Source organism: Parasteatoda tepidariorum, chromosome 1, assembly GCF_043381705.1.
Source record: "Parasteatoda tepidariorum isolate YZ-2023 chromosome 1, CAS_Ptep_4.0, whole genome shotgun sequence".
In the NCBI taxonomy this organism is placed as follows: Eukaryota; Metazoa; Arthropoda; class Arachnida; order Araneae; family Theridiidae; genus Parasteatoda; species Parasteatoda tepidariorum.
Window position 1 is genome coordinate 54,274,927 of NC_092204.1, and position 25,132 is coordinate 54,300,058.

At 29.2% G+C, this 25,132-nt stretch overlaps 1 protein-coding gene and 1 long non-coding RNA gene across 8 annotated transcripts in view; one reads left to right on the top strand and one right to left on the bottom strand.

Moving 5' to 3' along the window:
• LOC107438011 (delta-like protein B) overlaps positions 1-25,132 on the bottom strand; it is a 168,261-nt gene that overhangs the window by 99,372 nt on the left and 43,757 nt on the right. For 4 of the 7 annotated variants that reach the window (XM_071180331.1, XM_071180323.1, XM_016050167.3 and 1 more), the window contains exon 2: positions 23,201-23,342. The exons of the other annotated variants lie outside the window; for them this stretch is intronic. The gene's annotated coding sequence lies outside the window, so the exon portion shown is untranslated. The remainder of the gene's footprint in view (positions 1-23,200; positions 23,343-25,132) is intronic. 7 annotated transcript variants of the gene reach the window in all.
• LOC122269130 (uncharacterized) overlaps positions 1-25,132 on the top strand; it is a 92,001-nt gene that overhangs the window by 47,958 nt on the left and 18,911 nt on the right. The window lies entirely within an intron of this gene.

The window sequence follows — 25,132 nt, forward strand, 5'->3', positions numbered from 1 at the left end:
CTGTATATATATATTTAATTACTTATTACGTAATAATATATATTACGTAAAAGGGAAATATATACATTTATTTTTACAATTATTTTACGTATCACTGCCTTCCTTAACTTTAGGACGAATAAATTTTCAGTTCGAGTACTGCCGAAATGCCTCATAGTTTTGGTCCACGTAGGAGCATATTATTTATCACTTTAACTGAGATTCGACACCGGTATCCTTTTTATATCTCTATTTTTAGCGCACTAATTGCTAGTAATAATATATTTCGGTATTTTTTAAATTACAAAAAAAAAGTCTAATAGTTACTGAAAAAATCAAACATTATTATCTTAAACTTTATAGCAAACAAAAACATTATTATATTTGAGAAATATTTAAAAAAAAAAAAAAAAAGGCAGATGCCAACCTAAGACAGTAAATCAATAGCAGGAACTCGAATATTATATTAACCGGATACCTGCTGCCATACAAAATTCAAACATTTTTCCGGAACATTTTTTCGATCAAATTCACGTTTTAAATTCACTAAATTTGTGTATTTTCTAATTTTAATTACATATAAGTCTTTCTAGCGGAAGTTAGCTCATTCGTAGCCCGATACATACTGTTACTATGTGAAAAAAGGAAGTTCTGCACATCTTTTTAAGTGATAAAAAAGATAAATGTGAAGAAGAAGATGGAAAGGAAAAACGAAGGAGAAAAAAAAATGTTTAAAGAGTCTCCTCTTTTTTTTATGTCTAGAGGTAGCATCATTCAGAAAATTGAATGGACGAACGGTGTTCAGTTTATGACTTTCAAGAAGATATAAACTTTTCCATTCAACGCTTGGCAGGCATCCAGGAGGAGGATCTTACGAAATCTTAATATTCGACCACACCCCGGGCTAATGAACGACTACAGAACTTAACATAATTCTTATACATCAATTAATAGTGAGATTTAGGATGTCAATGGATGTGAGAGATATACTTTCCTTTTTACGTGCATATTTTTAAATTTTTCAGTACAAGTCATTTTTAGTTAGTTTTAGTTTAAAAAAATATCTTACTGTTCATAATAATCATAAAAATAATTAATTTTTAAAGAAAGACACTAGATAAAATTATTAAAAGAGGAGCGCGAGTTATTACAGTGATAAGTCACATTTTCCCCCCCAAGGATGTCATATCTTACTTCAGTAAGGTACTTTATATATATATATATATATATATATACCGAAGAGCCATTACATTATGATCACCCTGCTAATAACATGTAGGGCCACACCTTTAGCCCTCAAAACTGCTAGCACCCGCCGTGGCATTGATTCCACAAGGTGCTGATAGGTAGTCTGATGTATCTGGTACCAAGCTCTCACCAACTGGTCCTGCAATTCCCTCAAATTGTGAGGGGGTAGCGTGGCAGCACGAATTTGGTCTTTCAAGTAGGACCACAAATGCTCTATTGGATTAAGGTCAAGGGAATTTGGGGGCCAAGACATGACTTGAAAGTCACTGGAATGTTCCTCCAACCAATCCATGACGATTCGACCCTTATGACTTGGTGCATTATCCTATTGGTAAACACCATACCCCGCAGAAAAAACTGTTGCCATGAATGGGTGAACCTGGTCTGCAACTATGTTCAAGTATCTTACAGACGTCAGGGATTGTTCTATGAGGATTATGGGTCCTAATGTGCCCCATGAAAACATTGTTCTTGGGCGAGATGCCATGAAAACCTGGGTGAGCCCATTGTTATAGATGGAGGGTGGTCATAATGTAATGGCTCTTTGGTATATATATACGCATATTTATATTCTTTTCTTTTTTTTTGACAGGTACTTTACAAGTTTCTAAAATTTGTACTAGACAACAACCCAAAACATAGAAACATCTTAGTGTCTACATGAAAATCATGGTATTTTTCTCCGAAAATACTCTTAAAAAAACACTTCCCTAAACGTTTGCTGAGAAGTTTCAAATTGTTTGTTATAGAGAAGAATTATTTGTTTCACATTATACGTAAACAATTAACAATGATGTAAACAATGTTAAAAATATAGCCGTTTTTGAGTCATAATAAATAAAGTCACATAAACTGTATGAAAAAGGTTTTTAAAAAAAGTATAAAACAAATATCACTTATGAAGTGCTACCGAGCTTTGCTCTTTTCCCTTTTTTACCAATATTTGGTGTAAATAGAATATCTTTAAAAGTCAAGCATAATTATCTCTGCTTAACTAGCTTTGTTAAAATGTTCAAACTACTAAGGAGATTCATTTTTCATGTTATTGTAATGCATGGGTATGTTTAATAAAATAAAACCTTCCTTGAGTTATAATAAAGGTCATTTTAAATAACACTGGGTGAAAAATTGTGTTTAAGTAAAGGCGAAAAAACAAAAACAAGCTTTAATTTTTCTAGATTGTTAAAAAAAATTCGGAGCATGATAGAATATTTTCTCGAAATACAGCCCCTGAGCATGGTGTCGGGTCAATTCGTTTTATACAATTTGTTGTAGGATAATTTATCGCTGCCAATTTGCTGTGGCCACAATTCGTTTTGTTCACAAATCGTCACTGCATAAATACATCGTGGGAACAATTCATCACTGCCACAATTCGTCGTACCATCGAAATTTAACGCAATATTTTACTATCATTTATTAACTATTTCGTATTTTTAAATTAAAAGATAAAAGCTTAACCAAGTGGTTAAAGCTTTTTACAAAATATATAATAAAGGAAGGAGAATTATATTAATAGCCTATTTTTTGGATCAAATGAGATATTTTAGGTAATGATTCTAAATTTTAAATCTTAAAACGGTGCTATTGTGAAAAAGCAAACTGTAAAAAGGGGGCATTTAAATATTACGTAAGTGTGTTTTTGGCATTTCTTGACCCTTTCCTAATTGTCAGCGAATTACAAACAAAGTCTCCCACGCTTGCGTAAATAAGTCGCAAGACCCTTTTGTTTTATTACTTTGAATTTCGCTGTAACAATCTTATTTAAGGAACAAATTCAAACAAAAGATGTAACGCTGTATAAAACAATATTTATGTTCCAATTTATTTTATGAAGTTTCGAATCAGCAATATCGTTTTAGTTTTTCTATGAACACAATTCTTGACCATTTTTCCTATATATTTTTTGTAATTCAAACGCGATTTTTTTTATGTGTTATTTTATTTTCAACGTCTGATGTGTTATTCTATTTTGTTACATTTCTTTCACAATAGAAAAATTTTAAGTACAGGAATTTTTAGTAGTTGAAAGCATTGCTTATATCCCTCTTTACGTAGCAACAGTATGCAAGACACTCACGTAGTGTTTGAATGGTACCCAAATGGAATATTTTACTAGTTTTAAAATAATTTTGAAATTTATATTGTTTTGAATTAAATTAGCTGCAACATTATAATTTTTTCACTGAACACTGCGACCACTGTAAAGCAATCTTTAATTTTACAACTATAAAAACCGAAATAACAATCTAGTTTAAAGAGATCAGAGTAAAAAAGAGCTCTGGTTTTTAAGTTAGGTTTATGATAGCGAATATGTATATTGCACATAATAAACAATTACACGTTTAAAACTACTTAAAACTACTTGCTGATTAATAAAATTTACGGCATAGGGTAAAAACATACTTTTTGGACCGTATTTATTTATATTACTTTCCTTAATTTCCTTGTGACAAAAACTTTATTGAAATGTTCAACCAACCATATATCATTCGAAAAAGAAGCAATCATTGAAAGACGTGCAAATGAAATAAATATTGTTCAAGTTTTATGTTTCTTAAAATAATTTGCACAACAGTAAAAAAAAATAATAATTTGAAAAGCTATCTTCTGCTCGTTTTAAAATCTTAACTAAAATAATAGTACTTGATAATCGTATACAAATACTAATTAGCGACCATGCAAGAAGTTTGTCATCGTAAACAGATGTTTTTTATTGAAACAGCGAAAAATTAAGCTTACGATAATCTGTTACTACGACGAGTTGTGTTCGCAGCGAACTGCCACTGAGACGAATTGTGTCCGTGCCGAATTGTGCTCATAGCAAATTGTCTATGCGTCGCTTTATTCCCTCCATGGACAAATTGTCTCACGGCAAATAGTGTGCGAAAATTTGCCGCTTCGAAAAATTGACACAGAAGTCCTGAGCAATGATAAATTATACTTTCAAAATGATTGGTTTTTAATGGCCTAAATCAAGTCAAAAAAGTTAAATCCATTCAAAGAAAAATAAAATTCATTCATAGAGTGTGGTCAAGCTTTGCTCTTAGCTCATTCTAACCAACATTTGGCGACGATATATTATTTTCAAGAAGCCATGCACATGAGCTTTGATCAATGATGCTTTCAGATTGATTGGTGTTAATGACGTAAGTCAAGTCAAACGTCCAAAAAAGTGATAAGAGTATATGAATGTTCTGTAGGATGGCACAGTGCAGTTCACTCATGAAGAACGAACCGTGAAGCCCCCACGACCAAAACATTAATTGCCATTGAATACCGGAAATGCCTTAGCAAGACTCTTTCTTTGGTCATGCACAATAAGATTGCAGTCTTTACGAAAAACTAGTGATTGGAAAAAACTCGCCATGCATCTTGGCGAGTTTTCACTCCTTGTAAATGGCATCTGTGAAAGAAATGGTTGTATCAAGATCTTCAAAACGACGGATACGAATGGGCTCGGATTATCTTGAGATTTGAGATACCCTTGGAGAAAATGAATGAGCTTCTTGAAAGGAAGATGCTCTTCTCCTGTAGGTACTATTGCCTGAAAGGTAATCGCATCATCCCCCCCTTTTCGTTCCGGTTTTCTCCACACATATCTGTCATCAATCATAACTCTAACGTGAGGAAGGCAACAAATAGCATATTATTTTTGACTAATTCTGCATAGAAACGTGACTGCTTTAGCTCAAAGTTACATATCCCTCAGAAATAGACGTAAAAAATTAATTTTTGTTTCCTCTCTTTGTATTTTTATAATTAAAAAATTCACATTAATAAATCAACCATCAGTGCATACTGAAAGTTAATCAAAATAAAACTTAGATGTCATGATTTATTTGAATAGTAATTAATCGAAGCAACCTCTGCAGCTCTTTCATGACTTTTTTGTAAGTATTTTACCATGAAAGACTTAAATTGGGCACAGTCGATAATGGATATTAAATATCACATAGACGGTTTTGTGAGGGTCAAAAATGTGTGTTAAGTATCACTATTTCTCACTTACATTAAGAAATGTCTAAAATCTGAAAGCATTAAAAGTTAATGTTGAGTAAGTCCTTTTTCATAAGTATCATTATATATCACTCATATCAGCAAACGCTGATATTCAGCATGCTACGATGTATAAATATGAATAAAACTTTCTTTTAATCATCAATACTTTGCACTTACATCAACGAATATCGACATTCGGACACTGATGGTAGGAATGTAAATATAAAAATAACATTTAAAAAGAATTTTTTCTGCAACATTAATTACGAATACATGATGAAAGTCGACTTACGTTAGTGTAAGTAAGAAATAATAATATATAAAAAAATATTTCCGACGTGTACCAAAGCAACTATGTTATTATCAACATTCACCAGATTGTTGTCACCAATGCATGGATGGCAAGAATATAAAGAAAAATATTTTTTCCACAACATAAATTACTAATGCGTAATGAAAGTCGACATTCGCTAGTCTAAATAAGCAATAATAATAATTTTTTAAAATATTTCTGACGTGTACCTAAGCAACTATTATTATCAACATTCACCAGATTACAAACTTTTAGAATGCATGGATAACACAAATATAATTTTAAAAAATGACGAATGACGATTAAAAAATAGTTTTTTTACAATATGAATTACGAATGCGTGATGAAAGTCGACACTCGCTGGTGTAAGTAAGAAATAATGCTTTAAAAAAATATTTCTGACTTATACCAAATCAACTATGTTATTATTAACATTCACCAGATAACAAACTTTTATAGTATTATATGCATATTATTAATGTTTTGATTTTGAACTTAACTTTAATTATTCATCTTACATTTGCATTTACTTTTAATAATTGTTTCCCAGATCAAATAGCGAATTACAAGTCGAATTACAAGTAGTCTCAAAATAATAATAAAAGTGGGGCCTTACGAATGTAACGTAAGCACCTTACGGGTAAGAGAGGGTCTGTGATTTGCTTATTTTTGCTGGCATGAGAGAGGAAGGACAAAAACAATGGTTACATAAGACATTAAAATCCCTTTATTTCCAAAATTTTCTTAAAAAATAAAAAAAAATTGATGAAATAATATACATGGAAAAAAATATGAACTCAGGAAAGAAAAAATTGGATAAAAATTTCTTCAAAGAGTTTCGGAATTCCAGAGTTTCGAACATAAGTCGAAGATTCTTAAAGAATATTTTACTCAGAATTTTATAAGAGGAATTAAACTTAAATTTTTTTAAATGCTAAGTTACATCTAACAAGCTTAATCCTAAAATAAGATTACAACAAATTACTACAATATAAGTCGAAGTACAAACCAGGGAGAAGGGAGTTGTGACTTTCTTATACAAACATGGGAAGGGTTCCTCTGTTAACAACTAAAGAATACATTTTTCTTCAAATATCTGTAAATATTTGTTTAAAACTAAATATTCAAAAAGTATAGCTATCAAGAAGAACTGACCTGAACTTAGAAAAGCATTTCGGGGCATTCTTCTGCGCAACGGCTAACAAAATGACAAAATTAACAACTATGATGTTGTTTGAAATAAAAGTAAATATTATTGAATACTGACAAAAGAATTTCAAAGACCAATTAAAAATTGCTTTTAACCACTTTAACCTTCTGAATAATTATAGTTTTACTTCATTAAAAATTAGATAAAAGACATTTTATTTAGTCCTACTATTTTTTCCAGTTTTCTATACGTGAGACCGTTAAATGAAATCTCCTTCATGCAAAATTCTAAAGACACTATAATGTTGATTTCCTTGAAATCTGTAGATATGAACATCTATGTAGGCTCTTACGATACGATTTTCAATCAGTCAACATTTGCAGGAAATTAACAGTTGTTCCGTAAATTTACCATGGTCAATGGGCATTAAATAAATAAGAATTTGGGTCAATAACATCTTCACATATAGATTTAGCTTAGCAAATTACTCGTATCATAAAATATTTATCAAATCCCATGGAAAATTCTCTCTTTGAGATGTAACGCGTGAACCAGTAATCGAAGGGTGTGTTGAAGTAGACAGTTGGGCCTACCGTGTCTCTCAATGTAGTGTGTTGCGAATCGGTTTCGAATTGCGTATTTATATAAGATTACACACATGCATATCAACGTTGTTTTAATTATATGGACTTAAAAAAAAGTTTAAAACACTGAAAATAAGTTTAAAAAACTAATATACTTATGACAATAACTAAAAATTTCACATTATAAATGCACTGGAAAATTTTTTGAAAAGATAATGCTTATCTGCTGTTCTTTACATGCAGATTATTTATGAAATTTATTAAATGTATTGACATTTTAGTGCCCCATCTCTCTGGTGTTAGTAGTTAATACCATCCAAATGCTGACTTTAATTTGACAGAAAGCTCCAGCAACCATGCATGCAGAGTCAGCTCCACCTGCAGATGTACTACGGAGCAAGTTCGATGGCGCTTATATCCTCTGTCAATCAATTCGTTTGAAACTGCATTCGTAAGCACAATAAATTTTTAAAGAAACTTTTATGTAACAATATGTCTATCAATACAAAAAATTAAATCATTGAAATAGAAAAAAATGCCTTATTAGAAAAATCAACTTCGCTTCACACTTGAGTGGTATTGAACAGAATTACGATGCATTATTTTGAATCGATTATATTTATTTTTTATCGATATACTCTAGTTTATTATTTTAAAAAACATTCTTAGCTCATTAACTCTTGTTTACGTCCCATTACCTAATAAAAAAGGACTATTCTGAGAAAATTAAAAAAATGTACATTTTTTTCTTTGGGGCACAAATATTTTTTAACGAAATATTTATTTTGTACGGTGATTCAATGGTTCTAAGTTTTTAATAAATGATGTTTTCAGTTTCATTGGTGAAATTATTCAATGTAGGATGAAAGAAGGTAAGATTTTTCAAGCATTGTAATACACACAGAATTTTTAAAGCTAAAGAAACTAATGCTTTCTTTACAGAAAAGGAAAAAATTTAAAACATTAAAGTATATAGTTTTTTTTATTCATTTTTTTATAAATTTTTATGACTTTAATGCTTTACCATAACAGTTAGAGCATCTTCGGTTAGTTCATTTTATACAGAAAACTTTATTCTATGACTTATGTATCACAATTTTAATGGAAAAGTTTTCTTATTTATTTATTTCTATATTTTTTTCTTTATTTTTTCTTATATGCATTAGAATTAAATTTCGATCATGTAGCTAGATTGCTGTTCATCATTTAAATAAATTTGTCCTGATAAGCCTTTAAGCTTCTATATCGTGTGTATAATACTAAAATTAATTATAAAACAGTTCAGAAAAACATTTTTTATCTGAATGTTCCGCTATAATTTTAGTTATCTTGCCCTTACGCTTACTTATTCAAGCTTATTATCATTTAATCATTGGGGATAGTTTTCAGTCAAAGAGGTTGATCTGGAATAATCCTAGGGTTAGAACGTTCGACTCACTGTGAGGTGACCTAAGACCGGTTTCGAATACTACCAAACACAACACGTATATTGCGAAGAATATCTTCAGATGTAGACGGATCACAGTTTCTTTGGCCGTCGGGCTATCTGTGGGAGGTTTTCATCTCCATACAACGTAATTGCTAGTTATTTTCATAGAATCAAATAATGCTAGCTTGATCAAATTATTCCCTTGTCTTCTGGGTTGGGAGTTGAGCATTTGATATTGATGGGATTTTCAATGTCGGTAATGAAATAAAAAAATAAAATCGTAGAGATAAGGTTAAATTAAGGAAATTTGAACATGTGGGTCACCCGAGTCAATTAAAATTATATATATTATANATATATATATATATAAAACCGACAGATCCAATAAACCGAAACCAAGTTCAAACTTATTACATCTGTAAATAAAATGTATACAAGCCAATAAATATATTTTAGTACAGCTATAAAGACCAATACAAGCAGTGAGTCAATGCATCCGCAAATCCGCAAATATCTCACTTAGCCAAATAAAAACTAAATTACAGAAAACTCGTCAATCATGGTAAAACTTGAGTGAATGCCATGAAGTGAGATCTTTCCTTTCACAGTAAACTCCTGAATCCCGGTTACATCTTTTTTCCCACACCCACACACAAGGCGGCGAACAAATTCTTCTAAATCCTCAATCCATCTTTCCAAAATATCACCAACTCTATCTGTTGTATATTCTTTTCTTCAGGAAGAGCAGGGGGAGGAAAAGAACGCCGTCAGATTTGTGACAGTACACAACAGCTTGGGTTTTGAATTTCGATCCATCTGCCTTCGCCTAGAAGTCGAAAGCTGAAGAAGGGGAAGAAGAGAATGAAAAGAAAGTTGGCATTTTCACTGTCTCAACTCTATTTGTCATTCCTCTGACGATGACGAATTCATTTCTGGTAGACAGGGAACATATTGTAAAGACTGAAAGGTTATGAAGAGTAATGCTCTCAGAAATGACAAATCAATTGCATATAGAAATTGAATAATAATTGCGCATTAAAAGAAGCTGAGTAACTTTTAATTTAATTATTGAAAAATGTACATGAAAAATATCATTTTATATTCGACACAGAATATAATAAGCTCTAGTATATAGTACATTTATTATTGGTAGTTTTTCAATTAGACTCATTGTGAAATCCCACTAATTTCTCTTTTCACTTTAAGATAAAATATCCATATAAAAGAATTATTTTATTTAAAAAATTATTGAGATTTTGAAAATTTACGTTAGATTTTGTACGTGCCTACGCTTAAGATTTAAAGCAACTACACACACTCGCGTTTGCTTTTTTTTTTTTTCTTTTTTTTCTTTTTCGCATTTTTTCGTTTAAATTGCTTAGTTTCTCAAAGCTACAAGTACAATATTCATAGCTATTAATTATTATTTTCTTTTTAACGTAATTTCGAACTAACATCCTGGACATGTTACAGATAGATAAAGAAGAACATTACAAAATGAAGGTAAAAGATTTATTATTACAAAATGTTAAAATAAATCGTGCGATTTTACAATTGGTTGATGTAATAAAATAAAAAATTATTGGTTTTAGTTTTAATTATGACTGTCTTATTGCAATAGGTGTAGGTGCATAAGAGGCTATTTATATTTTTTGTTATTTAAAATTAAGGTACATATTTACTTAAATTACAAAATTTTGTTGGAAGAAGTTAAACTTCCATAACATCCACGTCCATTGTAAAGTTTGTTTTGATTTTGTGGTCGAAGATAAGATGATATACCACTGCTTTAGCGGTTAATGTGAAGGATTTCAGAGAAATCTTTTTTTCACGGGTGTATGTGCATTTCACCAAAATTGACGCATGCGCATGTCAAGTGATCATGCTTAATTACTCAAATCTTACTACGGAGGCTTATGAAACGTAACGTAAAAGTGCGAAATTTTATCTATTATTTTAATATTTAATAACTTTCCGAATAAAAGATTCGCTGTCGTTTTTATAATCTTTTTAATTTTCTCATCCCGCTTTAAAAAGAGAATGCTTGAATTTAAATTAATAAAAAAAAATGCTAAGCATAAAATTTGTAAAAAAAAACAAAAACAAGTAGGACCGGAATAACCCGGTTGGTAGGGCGTTGGGCCCATGTCCAAGTGGTCACGAGTTCGATTCCCGCCTGCCGAAGACTCTCAGTGTAGTAAATTATGACTGGTGCATATTAAATCTGTCGGGTCAAAAAATCCTCCGAGTTCCCGTAACAAATCAATATTCCTAGGGGTACTGAATTGGAGATTGATCGCTCTCTGACTCAGGTAAAAATTACGATCTGTAATTTCGACACATTTTGTGGGTGAATGTATGAATGGACTCGCCCCTTAAAACGGGCTCTGACATGTGCATACGGCTGAAGTCATATTCTTGGTCATAGATGACGCCACTGGTAAACAAGGAACGCACCCCCTTCCTTAAATTTACTTGGTTTCACCAAATAAGCTTTCTGCTACTAACAAGTGGCATTAGAAACAACTAGATGTGTTTTCCCGGACTAACAGAAGATGCAGAAAAAAATTGCCGACAGTAAGCAGCTGACAGACTGAATTTGAGATGGTTAGATGGTTTAGGAAAAAATTAACTGGTTTCGGGGACAAAAATACCGGAGAATACTCACAGTCCTGGAAGAACTCCTTGAAGCTGTCGAGCCAATAAAGAAGAAGAATAAGAAAGTGGCTACAAAAAACTAATCCAACTTTAATGTATTTTGTTACAGTTAGAAAGTAAGTGAAATTAGTCTATAACAAGCAAGTAGGTTTTGTTTATAACCAGCTATAAGCTAATATAAATATAAATGATGCTGACTTCCTTTATTTAAATTTGAGAAGGAGGTATAGATCCGAAAAAGGTTGATTTCAGGTATATTTTCTATCCTTTTAGTAAGAGTGACGACATGAACGAGAAAAAAAAGTCTTTTTTGAGTAAGCTGACATTTTTATAAGTATTTGGCAAAGGTAAATTCTTCAGAAATGTTAAAATAACAGACTCTATATAAGAAAATTTTTCTTCCAAGAGTCCGTATGTTAGTTTGAATCAGTACTAATTTATATATTGTCTTTTGACTTCAAAATTACAAAGTCACGAAGTCAATTTATCATTGGTGATAAAATGAATTGAAACTATATACTTAAGCTGTAAAAAACGACATGGAAAAGCGAAATTTCTCATTATTAAAAATCAATGAGTTTCACTCGATTTCGTGAAACAATGATTCAGTATGGGTGTGTGCTGTCATCATATGCAGCTTACACCTCCTCAATCTTGATGGAAACATTATGGTCACGAAAACTCAACATAAAAGTAAATATTACAACCCAAATATACTATACACTGACTACTTGCCACATTCTTTAAATATTTAGTATTCTATTGGATACTATCTTAACTATTCAAAATTTCTTTTCTGGAAAACCAATCGGAAGGGCGTAGCTTCTTTCCTTTGAAGATTTAAGACGGGACGCCCTCCTTGTCTAATCTTAATGACACGATTATTATAAATCTTTTAACTAATAATCATCAAGGCGAGGGTTTGAGGTAATGAAGTGCTAGATACTTTACTTTTATTTATTTATTTAATTATATTTTTAATTTCTGCACCCCCTCAACGTGGTCTCAAGTTGTCATCGTGGAAGAGTCTTTTTTTTCTTCTTTTTTAAGTCTCTTTTTCCTCTCCTTACCCCTCTGTCTAAGCAGGGGCGTCGGCACTTTTGGAGACCGAAATAGAAAAGTAAGCGTTGCAAGCTAGAAAGTGGGACATTTTTCTTGCGCTTACTTCCGTTCGGAGGTCATGCAGAAAAATATAAGAGAGAACAGGAATATAAAATTTACGGCCGAAAAGCCCGTTTTCTACAGGAAGAAGACCATCATCTTCTACTGAGAAGATTCTTTAAACATAAGAAGGAAAAGTATTTGCGTCGTCGTAAACAGAGGAAAGTAAGATTGAGCTGGCTACCTATCACGCGATGCGCAATACCTACAGTGCGTAAGAGGGAAAAAAATATGTTGATGACATTTATTTAAATTATCACATTTTTGATTTTTTACGTGTTAAAGATACATATTTCATATTTCGAGGAGCCATAGGAGTCACAGGAATAATTTTATCATAAATTATTTTTAAGCATTCATTTCTAAAAAGCGCTCAGCTGATTGTATAGTCTTTTTTATATTGAATACCAACTATAAAGAATTTTGTTTAGAAGTTTCCAAGTATTTTAATGAATATAAGTGTAGGAATGTTTCGCTTTTTAAAACCTTACATCACTTAAGAGTTTTTTTTCTCTTTTCTTTTTCATTTTGCCTTTCACTTCTAATGTTTAGTTATTTTTATCACTTTTGCAGTAAACAGGATTTTTTCAGGTAGAATTAGAAATATATCATGTAAAATCATAATGTTAACTCTAAAAAGTTAACATGATGCAAGACCATGGGAAATACACCTCCTCCAACTTCATTATTTTTTTCAAGTGTCAATGAGCAGTTGTTGTCTCAACTTGATTTGTGCGGCTATCAGCTGATAATTCGGAGAAAAATAATAAAAAAATTAAGGACTTAGAATGGGGACAACAATGAAGTGAAGCCAACAATGGGGTGCTATTTTCTATTGAGTGTCATGTGTTCGTTCAGTTGATCATTTCTCATCGAAATTATTTGTAGTTAAAACCCTTTGACGTAAATTGAAAACCGGTGTCTCTTTTTTTTATATTTTTCTGACGTTCTAATTATAAGCAAACATATATTTTGGTATATTTTTAGTGTAAAAAAACAACCTGATAGTTATCAAAATTCGGTTAAATTATCTGAATTATATTTGTACTAAAATGCAAAATAAAAAAAGATTTAATTCTATTTTGTTACACATATTAAAAAATATCAATATTTTATATTGTAAATTATGGAAATTTCAATGATGAATAAATGTTTCTCGTAGATCTAAATAACTGCAATTAAATGCAAATTAAAAAATTAATTTTTTTGGAGGTAGTCGTGTTTGAAAAATTCAACCGGTAACGCAAAAAAGACACCGTTGTATCATGCTGTATTTCATATCCATAAATTATTAAAATGCTAAATATAATATTTTCCCCTTACTTCGTCCTACATGAATACAAAATAATGAACAAGTATGAAAAATATGGTTAACGAAAACTCTGTTTCAAGGGAATAAGCACAGAATTTATAAATTCAGTTATTAATAAGCAAGGAAGTTCAAGTTTCTAACAAACCAATCACAGTAAGAGAAATTATTAAACTATCACTTTCCTTCCCACAACAAACAATTGCTTTAAAAATAAATTTTCTGTAATAAACTAAATGAATTTCTTTTTCTAAACCAATCTCAATCCCAAAAATACTTTTAGACAATATTACTAGAAAAAAACAGACTATATTAAATGTTAAAACACGAAATTTGATATTGAAAAATTTAAAATGAATTTATTAAATTATTCCTGGGAACCTGGAACTTTAAAAAGATTTCGTAGTAAAATATGTATTTTTTTAAATGGTTAATCTTTGTTTGTACAATACAATGCACAGCCTAATGATCAGATTTTCACGTTCTAGGACTTATCCTTAATGACTTGAGGGGGTGATCACAAATATGCTAACTAATTAGTTCAGACGATACTTTGAGTTACGAAATCAGACACAAAAACATACTTTTTTTGAATAAACATTTTTTTTTTCAACGTATACGGATTTCTCAAAATACGGCAAACTGGGAAATATGGACCCCATAGTTTGATCAGGAGAACGAGTAAAAGTTTGGATCCTTCAATGTTTATTTTATTTTTTGCGTATTTCTCCGTATCTCGAGAACTTTGTAAGCAAATCGAAAAACTTTTGCACACAGTCATAAAATTTGTTTATCCAAGGATAAACAAGGATCTACGAAAAAAAATTATTTCGTATTATTTTTTATTATTTTCTCAAGTAATTGTAAAAAAAATTTCAAATTGTAAGGAGTACAATGTTTTACGTAATTTTAAAGTATGTAATTTTACATGTCGAAATACAATTTGAGCACAATCGGTAGATTAATTCCTGAGAAATTGAGTTTTAAAGAAGTATCATGTTCAAAATCTGATTTCTCTCAAATTTTGTATTTTGCCATGCAAAATTACATACTTTAAAATGATGTAAAAAATTTTATACCTTACAATTCAAAATTTTTTAGACTATTATTTAATAAAATAATAAAAAATGATAAATATTTACTGAAATTTATTTTTTGCATAGAATTATCGTTGGATAACTGTGTGCAAGAATTTTTCAATTCGCTTAAAAAGTTCTTGAGATATGGCGAAATGCGCAGAAAATAAAATTAACATTAAGGGGTCCAAACTTTGGATCGCTCTCCTGTCCAAATTATGGTGACCAAATTTCTCAGGTTGCGGCTACCACATATATTTTAGAGGTCAGAAATCCGAATCCATGGGAAGAAAGGTATGCTTATTCAGAGAAAATACGTTTCTGTGTCTGATTTTGTAACTTAGAATACCATGTGCACTAATTAATTAACATGTTTGAGCACCCCCTCAAATCATTAAGAATGAGTCCAAGAACATGAAGATCCAATCATTAGATCAAAAGTTATTCAGGAAGGGGTTTTTTTTCGTCTCGCATTGTACATTAAGAATATATTAGGATATATTTTGTTCCGTATTTCAAAAAGTGAGAAGCATCTGGTAGCAATAAAATACCGATTCCACCTGTTATTTAGCAAATTCTAATCATCTAGCAATAAATTTAAATATTTACATAATAAGCTTTCATGGCTTTCATTGCTTTTCTATTCTTATTTTATTGATGGTGCTTAGTAACGATTGATCAACATTAGGAATATTTATTTTTAATTTTCTAATGTCATTTTTTCTAAAGAAAATTTTTTGTGTATAATTTGTTTTTGAAAATAACTTATTTAAGCCTGATTTTTTGATATTTTACAGTATAACGCTCTAAATTTCAAGCTAACTGAAAACTTGAAACAATTTAGTTATTGAATGCTAGTACGAATCATATCTTTATAATTTTCGACATTAAAAATTCGTAAGCACTGCAACTATTTACTGTGCAAAATCTATAAGATTGTACGAAATCTATAGCCGTGCTTTGCAACTATAAAAGTTACTGTGCAAAATAAGAATAAAATTTGAAATTACGTAGCTGTGTAGAAAACTAAACGAGGGAATGAAAAAAATTTAACAATCGATTGTTAATTCGAGAATTATAAAAATAACAAGCAGTACGTAATGCAGGCCGCACAAATGCACCGACATAGTTAAAATTTGGTGCTCAGAAAGGATCATTTCGTTTCTGAACTTAACAAAAAAAAATTTCGAAATTTCATTTTTTCGAAAGTTATTGCAATTTCCCGCTCTCTTTTTTTTTCAAATTTTTTCTCATTTTTCTTAACGAAACATTTTGTTTTGCTGTGCAAAATCTATGCCAATGAAGATAATGAAACTGATATTAAAATGAAACTTGAAATTACGAAGGTGAGTAGACAAAAGTACTAGGTATACGATAGAACAAAAAAAAAACTAAATTTCGAGAATTATTGACAGTTAAACTTGTAGATAAAGAATAGCATGTGGTTCGATTTACATTGCACTGAAACGAAATAATAAAGTAAAACTGTTATATGTTGAAAGGGTCGTTTTAAATTATGAACTTAACGATAGTTTTTTTTCTTCGAAATTTTAATTTTTATAAAAGTTATTGCAATTTTAAGTGTTTTATCTAGGAATTGTTTTCACTTTTTTACCTTAAGAACCCATTGTTTTTATTTCTCACGAGATCTTCATTTTATAAGCTTACACTTGAATTGATGTCAAAAATACATTGAAAAAATGAATCAATAAAAAGAAGAAAAAACAATAAGAGAAAGTTATGACATATTGCCAGATATAAATCTTTACACTTATACTGAAATCTTGAAAAATATAAATTACTCGAGAGTTAAAAGTTTTTTCCCATTTTAGCTGTAACAACGATACAAAATTATCACTCTCTGTCCTCAACGTATAAAATTACTTTTCCTTTACTTTTCCTTATTGTAACACACTATCTGCATTCCTAATTTTAAATTTTATTGAAGTAAGAACAGTAGATTATTCGCTCACTTTGCTTCATTTAGCATATTAAATGTCTTTACATTAAGTTCTATTGATTATATATTTTATAAAGAAAGCGTCGTTTTTTTATTTTCTTAAAAAATTATAAATTTCAAGAAGCAACCATAGGGGAGGGGGTGCTGAAAAAGCGAACACCGGTGGAGCAAAACAGCAGAACTTTTTTTTCATTAGTAGTTGAAAATCAACATCTGTACAAAAATCGATACGTCAAACATCGCGCTTTTTGCGCATAAAGTCCTCAAAACTTCTATTCTATAGCCTCGAACTTAGTCTCATTCAACGTAAAAGAGTACTCTAGAGAACGCAAAGAAGTCAACGTAATGTACACTAGAGAACGCAAAGAAGTCAACGTAATGTACACCAGAGAACGCAAAGAAGTCAACGTAATGTACACCAGAGAACGCAAAAAAGTCAACGTAAAAGAGTACACTAGAGAACGTAAAAAGTCAACGTAAAAGAGTACACTAGAGACCAGAGTTGGCCGTTGATTACAGTAATCGATTACAACTGTAATTGATTACAGATAATTACAGCTATGTAATCAATTACTTGTAATCACGATTACAAGTAATCAATTACTTGTAATCGTGATTACAACTTTCAAAAAATTTTGATTACAGCTGTAATCATGATTACAATTTTGATTACAGTAATCAATTACTTGTAATCATGATTACAAGTAATTGCGATTACAAGTAATCACAACAAAAACGATTACAAGTAATTATGATTACAAGTAATCAAAATATATGATTACATGTAATCCTGATTACATGTAATTTGATTACATGTAATTGTGATTACTTGTAATCAAACTATACGATTACAAGTTATTACGATTGTATAATATAGTCAAATTTTTTATGTAAGTATTCATGTGTTTACATATTTTTATGTACATAGAATGTACGCACGCCTGAACGAACAATTTGCGATTCCTATACATACAATGTATGCGCAAACGTTGTTTGTACGTACAATATTCATAATTATATTGTAATATACTTAATGCAATGCGCATATGCTTAGTACATATAATTATGCATTTATGATACATGTACGCATGTATGTTAGTTTGTACAAAAAGGCAATGTTTTGTATCTTTGTATACATAGACAATGTACGTATGAACGTATATGAAAATAATGTTTATGCGTTTGCATGCTTTTATGTACTTAAGTACATATATTGTATAAATTTACGATAATAGCACGTATATACAATGTACGTATGTATATAAAATTGTACGTATTTACGTACAATATGTAAAAATGTTACTTAAAGGTGCAATATATGCACATAGTTGCGTAAATAAAATGCGTACATGTATACATGCATATTTATATGTACATCGATATATGTGCACGCAAAGTATGTACTTATGTACAACTTACGTACGTACTTGTATAACTACATACTTTGTTAATACTTATGCGCATGTAATGCATGGATGTACAAAAAAAATAGTTATATGCACAATGTACGCATGTACATACAACGTTTACATGTACATAATTACAAGTAATGTACAAATACATGCGTACATTTAAATATATGTAATTACAATATGCACATACATTGTGCATACATTAAAAAAATTTATATGTGTAAAGTTATTAAATTTTGTTTTAAAATTTATTCTAAGGCATATGAAACTCGACCTCATATTTTTTAGAAAGCAAACGATAATTTTATTTTGAATTTCTAAATATTAATTCCACACATAAAATTTACCGTTTTTCTTACCTTTTAAAAAATTTCTATGAATCATGCATTATGTTATAAAAAAAATAAATCTGTATTTCATGAAAATACCTGAAAATAATTTTTTATTCAGAGAATTTCAAAATGATATAGAACAATTAAAGTTGAAAACTAAATTTGAATATCGTTTGATTTTGTCATTTAACTTGCTTGAGTCATTAAAAGTTAACTTACATGCATTTTATTTATTGCATTGTACACATATTTAGACATAAGTGTAATGTACATATGTATACGTGTTATGTATGTACGCATGTACAATATACGTACATACATTCATGTATTGTACGTGCATATATAGTACATATGGATATGCATACATGGAACACACGTGTATTGTACATGTGTGGATACATTCATTGGACATATATACATTGCATAGATAGGGATAGCATGCATGTACACATGTAAAATTTGTACGAAAGAATTATGCCCAATATATATATGCACATATGTACTGTATATGTACACACATATGTACATTATATGAACATTATATGTTCATTTCATCATATGTACATTATATGAATATACATCTGTACGCTATATGTATATACATCTGTACGCTATATGTATATACATCTGTACAATATATGCATCTCAAATGTGTGTATGTACGTACGTTATGCATGTCGAATGCATGTATGAATATATGTGAAATATAAATACGCCCAATGTACGTACAATAGTTCACAAATGTATTATGCATATTTGGATACTTACATTGAGCATGAACATATTATGTACATGTACATAAATACACTGGACATGCATATCATGTACATGTATACATACATATATTGTACATCCTACAGATATACCTATATTGTACATGCATACATATATTGTACTGTTCATAAATAAATTGCACATACATGCATGGGACATACATTGTACAGACAATGTATGTATGTTCGTACAAACACAAGTACTTGTATATACATGCGTACATGAACATAGATATACATTTTACATACACAAATATTTGCATAAAATGCATATATTCATTGTGTATAAATGTACATGCCTACATTGTTTGCACATACATACGTAATTATTATCTATATACATACGTACATATATTTTATACCTACAATATAAGTGTATGTACATGTGTGTGATACTAAAATGTCTGAACATATGCACTAGATAAAATCATATGTACATACATTTCAGTTACATTCATTTGTACGTATACAAATACGTACAAAATGCAGTACATGTTAATACGTGCAAAATGTATCATTATAAAATACATTCTACTATCTACTGTAAAATATAATCATTTATAAGAATACAATAGTCTTGTAATCGTGTAATTAGATTACATGTAATCATAATTACATGTAATCAAATTACATGTAATCAAATTACATGTAATCATATATTTTGATTACTTGTAATCATAATTACTTGTAATCGTTTTTGTTGTGATTACTTGTAATCGCAATTACTTGGAATCATGATTACAAGTAATTGATTACTGTAATCAAAATTGTAATCATGATTACAGCTGTAATCAAAATTTTTTGAAAATTGTAATCATGATTACAAGTAATTGATTACTGTAATCGACTATGTAATCATGATTACAGCTGTAATCAAACTTTGTAATCACGATTACAAGTAATTGATTACTGTAATCAATATTGTAATCATGATTACAGCTGTAATCAAAATATTTGAAAATTGTAATCATGATTACAAGTAATTGATTACTGTAATCAAAAAATGTAATCGATTACATTTTTGGCCAACTCTGCTAGAGACAATACCTCATTTATCTAGTTAGCAATAATTAAGCTTCCCCCATCTATTCACACATTTCCCTAGAACCCTACATACGACGTCCTATAACTGTTAACCACTTACTAATAACAACTTATTAGGCTTTTTGGGGTATATTTTTTTAAATTTATTATTACTATGATTATTTCGAGTTTAACCCCTATTTTTACTATACTACTTCAAATTAATTTTCAGATTCAGTACATTTTTTATATTTAATTTTTTTTTCAATATAGTAATTATTAAAAATTATTTTACATGATCATTTAATTATTAAAGTTTTTAACTTAATCTTTTATTAACTTAACATAATCCTTTTTTCAATTAATTATTACTGTTGCATAATCCTTTTCTCAATTAATTATTACTATTACACAATCCTTTTTTCAATTAATTTGTACGTTATTATGAATGATTATCCTAAAGGAAAGATTAAGTAATTTTCGCCTAATTTTCAACAGTGTATTTTTAGTGCTATCGCATAGAAATATTACTTCTAAAAAGTTAACCAGACTCTTCTTGACCACGTCAGACACTGGCAACCTTGGGCGCATTTGACCATAAAGCTAACCATCATTTACGTAAATGGCTTTTTCCAAGGTGTATTCTACGTGACCCGCGTTAGCAAAGATAAGTATAATACACGACCCGAAATTTCTTGGCAACCTATACTGACGAAGCGGAAAGTCACACTGAGCCAGAACTCTACTAAACTGCATTACGTGACTGTCAACCGCAAAAAGATCTATTTTACCATTAAATTAATAGCTACAAAACGGAAATGTGAAAAAAAAATATGGAACATTATGAAATGATTTCTTTTTTCACTTTGTTGGGAAAAATCATAGCGTGTCGTTTAGGAAAACAGTTACTTAGATAATGGAACCTACGATTTCTGAGAAAACAAGAATGCTTCTTCCTTTAAACGACTGTTTTTATCTGGAAAAGTTTAATTTCGCATCATGCAATAAAGAGAATTCTTATTTTAGTGCTCATTGTGTTAATGTATTTTAAATTGGCGTTTAAAGAAATGACGGTGGCGTAAAAATTATTGTTATTTCTTAATCAGTAATATTAGAGAAAGAAATAGATTCGAGTAAATTCAAAGTCTGAATGTATTAAAAATTTATAAATATTAATTATCTTGATTTTGCATACAATCGAAATATATGTCTTAAAAGTTAAAGGAATGGTTTTATTATAATTGCAAAATCATAACAAATAGCCATTATCGTTTGCACATCTTTAGCATTTCATTGATCATTGTACTTAATATGACACTTCATTGACCTTGTTGTAGTCTCATATTAAGTGCTTAGCAAATTGGACAAAAGATGCATTTTTTTTATTCTCCCTACACCCCTTCAAAACGTTATGAAAAATGATCGAATCCAAGATCGAAAATAATTTATTATGACTGTTTATGTTATGATATCTAAATAATTGAAGTGCATATTTTCCGAATAAGATTCTGAACTATTGGACTAGATTTTCAAGCATAATTTATAAACTAAATTTTTTTAAATGAACCACGACTCTCATGAAAATAAATGCGTGCAGTAAATACTTTTTTTCTTGCATTACGACTTTGATTAGATTACTATTAATACAAAACAAACATCAAAGCACAGCTAAGCAAATTCGGAAGACAAAGTGTGTATTAATTATAAAATAGGGAACATTCTTTTTTGTTTTCTGCTGAATGAGGTTATTTAATGGATCTTAAATACTTTTGTATCGCTAATTTTAAATCTGAAATCGGTTTCACTCTCCAAGCTATAGTTTTTTAAGCAACAATTTTAGTTCATTTCCGTTGAAATGTACAAGCTAAAAAAAACGTTTCATATAACAAGTTGCGAAAAATCTCTAAGGGAATTATGGCACATCATCTGGATTAAAACTGCATTAAAACGTCGTCATACGCCACCGAGGGTGCTTCCCCTATTAAGAACTGCTTCTTCACTTGCTTCTTAATAGGTCATAATTGGGAAGCGCCCCTTGTCGCGTACAATGACATTTCTCCGCCTGTGTTCCTTTGCAATTTTAATCCTGCTGATCTCCCCTAGAAGACATGTCGCATATTTACGCAGCCCCCTAATTTAAGTGATTAATACTGATCTTTATGATTTGAACATTTTTCGTTCATTTCAGTGTGGATAATTAATTTTTGTCAGGAATGTTGAATTTTTTATTAATAACTCATTTATGTTCAAAATGTAATTTTATAATCACAAATTTTATAATATTTATAATATTTTCCTTTGAATATTACAAAAATTAAAATATTTAGAGTAATTTGACATTTTATTTAACGTTTCAAACTTCTTTTGAGTTTTTATTTTAGTTATACAATTAATCAATCAAATTATTAGATTTTTCAAGTTAAACAAGAAAAACATAAAAACTCAGGCAGGACTTTTCTTGTAATTTTTTGTTTGATTTTCTAACATCTGATACTACTATGCAAATACATATTTAAAATTTTAAACTTATGAGTAGAAATATATACAATAATACAATAATGAGTAGAAACAAATGTTTATGAATATTGATCAGAAGTTTATTTTTTTAGAATGAGATATTCTGGTTGCATAAGAATATAAAGAAAAGAAATTTATTCTGCCTTTATAAAAATTCTGATTTTAGTTAATAGTAATGTGAATCTATTTTTTTTAGTCAATCTCTTTCATATATAAATTAGTTAAATCATTTTTGCATGTTTATAAAACAGGTAATATTAATGTAAAATCTTACCTTCGGATAATTTTTTATGTTGTAAACTTTAAGCATTGTGATGACGAGAATAACGTATGAAAAAAATAAGTTTTGAAGATTGTAAATTTTTTTTCATATTAGATCCATAGAGGAACCGAAAAAAAATTGTTCAAAAAAGGACCTGTAAAGTTAAAAAAAATTGTGTTAGAATTAAAACTATATTATGAACATTTTAATTGAATATTCTCAGAGCAGAGTTACACTAATCAAACATTCCAACTCTAGAATTTATAAAACAAAATGAACTTAATCAAGATAACATTAACTAATTTCAGCTCTTCATTAAACATTAATTTTGAAACTATTCCAAGAATCACAATTGCATTTGGCTTTTAATTTTTATATATTGGTAATTTTTAGGAAACAAAATCTCAAAATAAATCATAATTTGCAAATTTATTGAACTATGTTTAAAATTTCATGCATAAAAATCAAATATATAATAATTTTACACGCAACCGAAATATTTAGTTCAACATAATTTATAGCAATGCAAGCAAATATAACCTGTAATAACGTTACTTCCGTTACTTAACGTGTTTAACATTAACTAAAGCATTTTTTAAAGTATGAACACGGTAAAATTTCATTTTTTGCATTTATTCCTAATATTTTCTAATTTTTGGAAAAAATGAGAAAAATTAGTATATTATTAAATTCGAATGCTTGCAAATTCGAATTATAAAATATTGCCTTTTTTAATATTAGTTCTTTATAAAGACTGAAAATTACATATACTAAAGAATTATTAATGGCTTACAACATTTTTATTGGTCTAGGTTATATGTAAAAGTTTTAATTGAGACACCTAAAATTTTTAAGATTTCTAATTTCTCATATATTACATTTGATCTACCTAAATGCTAATATAAAGCATTTTTTAAGATTATTTGTAACAAATTGGTCACAATTGTTAAAAAAAATTATAAAATGAATTAAAAAAGGAAAATAATTCATAAAAAGAAGCTTAGATAATTTTATCCCAAAGTCTACCCAATAATACACTAAAAAATTTGTATCTGAAAAATTTAATTTTAACAAAATTATTCATATACTGAACTAGCTAAATTATAACTTGCGTTATTTAAAATACTTAAGTTTTAAAGTTATTTTATTGAATCTATGCATTAATACAACCTTCAATTAATAAAAAGAAGAAAAAAAAATATGTTTTTGATTTACACAGCTTTATAAGCTTCTGAGTTGATGGGACAGTCCAACATTTATATGACTATAACACGCTTTAAAGACAGCTAACTAGAAAAGAATTTTGAAGTGTGATTTTTAATAATAACAAGTGTTTATCACGTTAGTATTCAATAAAAATGCAAAATGTAATACCTACAAAATAACTACATTTATCACTTGGAAATTAATTTAATTTATAATCAACTGGTCAAAGTCGAACTAGCTAACATCCTTATAACCTACCAACTAGTCAATGCCGTTTTATTATATTTCATTTAGTAATTATTACTAAATATTTTTAAAGTAATTATAAAAAGTAAATATTTTAATAGAAAAATGATAAAAAGATTACTATATAAAAATTAAATAAATAGTACGAAATAACAGATACAATCATTCTACCTTTATTGTACATTGTACCTTTAGTACTTCAGTTGCATCTTGACTCTTGAACTATGATTACGCTTTTTGAAAATTTATTTAATTACGAACAATCATTGATATCGTATTATTACAGAAATAAAAAATTAAATCTTTAGAATACTTAGAAAGACAAATAGGAGTAGAGCATTTTTGTGCATGGTATCTCGTACTATAAAGATAAATTCGGTTTTTAAAATCTGTTTGTAAAATTGCGTACAATTGACCTAGAGAATAAAACTCATTGATAAATCAATACTATTCACAATAGCACGCATTGCATGCTAATCATACAGCGCGGCG